The sequence below is a fragment of the Sceloporus occidentalis genome, unplaced genomic scaffold (genome assembly GCF_023333645.1).
Source record: "Sceloporus occidentalis isolate IW3139 unplaced genomic scaffold, rSceOcc1.0.p SCAF_6, whole genome shotgun sequence".
NCBI classification, from domain to species: Eukaryota; Metazoa; Chordata; class Lepidosauria; order Squamata; family Phrynosomatidae; genus Sceloporus; species Sceloporus occidentalis.
In genome coordinates this window covers 91,358,193-91,360,853 of record NW_028316986.1, presented here as the reverse complement: position 1 = coordinate 91,360,853, position 2,661 = coordinate 91,358,193, and positions in this window count along the sequence as shown.

Genomic DNA, 2,661 nt, shown 5'->3' with positions numbered 1-2,661 from the left:
CTGCCAATTAGTCTAATGCCTTCTAGGTGAGAAATTAAATTTTGCACATAAAATGTCAATTAAAATATTGCCTTGAGATCTGTCAGTTAAAAATGTATAGGAGAATTGGAAGTTTCTTCAAAGTTGATAGTATTTGAAAACAATCATTTTTGCACACACACACTTCCTGTAATTCGTCTGATCTAATTGAGAAGTACAGAAGAAACACATCTGCTGCATAGTGAAATAATATAGTTAGCAAAGTCCTACTGAACTTTATAATAAGCCTGATTTTCGAGTAGGTGCTTATATGTGAAAGTATTTTTCTGGAAAGCATAAGACCTTCAAGTTTAGAAATCCTTGGCCTATTCTCTAAACAAAGATGTGGGAAACTATTAATGTTTATATTTAAGATCTCCTTGAGGATTTATTAGTCACTGTGGAATATGAGCAGCAATGTCTTGTAAAATTCTTACCATCATTGTCAACCTTTTATAGGAACCATCCCAGATATATGAAACCCTGGAAGAGGAATATGATCTGATTGGATACAACTGCTAAAGAACCTCACCTAGTTTTAACCAGTTTTAATCCAGCATGGGTCATACTGGGGGAATGGGAAGAGGACTAAAAAATTGGAACCAAGAGCCAAACCTTTGCCTTTTCATTAGTCAAAAATTGCCAAGTATGCCCATGATCTTGCAGCCAACTTTTAAATTGTGTATAGTATTAATCTTTATTAGAACTGTTATAAATCTGATTATCTATCTGTGCACTCAGGTTCTTGCTTTCTGTCTGTGGTTTTCTCCCTCTCTCCTTTTTGTTTATCATCTTTGCAAAGAAAGATAAAAAACAGACCTCTCATTCTCTAAACTTCAGTAATCTGAGGTCCTTAGAGTTGTTCACACAGTTTTTAAAAAATGGTCATGTTTCTATTATTCTAACGTCTGTATGCAGAAACCAGCTCCTGTATATAAAACCGGTATATAAATTGAGCCTAGGGTGATTTCTATCACTCTGAAATGGAAGGCACTAGGATTGTTAATCCTTGTTATAGTGGTACATATGGTCATTTCTTGATCATTTCAGACCCCACCTTTGGTTAATCTCCATTAATAGTAAAGGTTACATTCTTAGCAATTTGCTAATGACAACACTGTAAAACTGTGTACTGTATCTTATGCTTATGCCAACTGCTATTTGAAGGAAAGACTATTAGGCCATTGAAGAGTGGTTGACTGAGCACAAAGACAATACACTTCACATTGGGGATGCACTGCTCAGAATGCCCCCGACTCACCTGGAAGACCATATTGTTGACTGCAATGGACACTGGGAAAGCATAGGTGTGGTGCTATTTTCAGAAATGCTGATATCTTATTCCCAGGAGTCCACATGGTTTTCGTGGATTCTCAAAACTAGCACAAAAGTATTCCACCCAGATGTACAGTAATTTGGTTGACCATGGGTGAGATTTCATGGTTTCCAGGTAGATTCTCCAGGGGAACATAAAACTCTTCCCTGAGCACTCAGCCCCATAACTGGTCACAGTTTCACCATACAAAGTGAAGAAAGCACAGCAGGCCCAGCTATGGCAGTCACCTTCTCTTAAGACCCAGGGCCAGGCAAGCAATACCCACAAGTTCTGGTACACAGAGACAGCTCAGAGACAAGTAGCAACAAGGCAGCTAGCTGCAAGAATAGCAGCAAAGAAGAAAACCGCTATGAATCCCAGCAGTAATCAAATGTTGTGGGACATTTCTCAGACCCTGGAGCACCTAGCGGAGAAAGTGGGTCATCTGGAAGCATGGTCAGCATCCTCCCAAAAAAAAATGGTTGCAGCTAAAGACAACATGAGGGTCTCTGGAGATGCATCTACACTCAGAAAAGTACAGTGGGCAAGATCCTGCTCCAGTACATCAGCCAGTAGTGATAGCAGTCTTGAAAGGACACTAGTGGAGAAAGAGAGGTCACTCAGAATGAAGAAGAAAACAGTGGAACCTCATAAGCAGAGAATGCTATCCCTAAGAAAAGAGGTCCTGGACAGTTGGGGAAGATCAGGTAAGTTTTCTGGTGATGATCTTGACTGGGTGTATGGATGATTATTAGCAGGCCAGGGTACAAATTCCAAGGCAAAAAAGCCAGTGCATGCTGTCCTTTCCATTGGACTACTCTTTGTCAGATGCACCTGTGGAGGAAAAAAGGAGTCATGTGTTAATTTCACTTTCACCTTGAGCCTCTTAGGTAGGCCTTTTTGTATCTTATCAAAAATATTGGATTGCAGTATGTTTGAAATAACATGTAATGTCAGAAACTCCCATAGCTTTTAGCCTGTCACAATGATTAAGGCCTTCTTAAATTTCAAATCTACCCAGAGGCAAAGCTTGTTATCTAATGTTAAAGATTTTGGAGAAGCATTATCAGCATTGTGTTACATAATGAACTGTGGAAGAACCTTTTAACACAATTCTTTCTGACATAGCTTACAATAACATGGCTTAATGATTTACATATATTGTGAACTGTGCCTGCTCAAACATATTCTGGATGGGTAAAACTGGACCTTCTCATGTGTTAGAGTCTTCTTTTCTGTATTTTTGAAGTTATTTCTAAATTAAATGTTGACTATTTTTAAAGATATGTTCCACCCCAGACTCTATGGTCAAGTGGTGTTGTATGTTG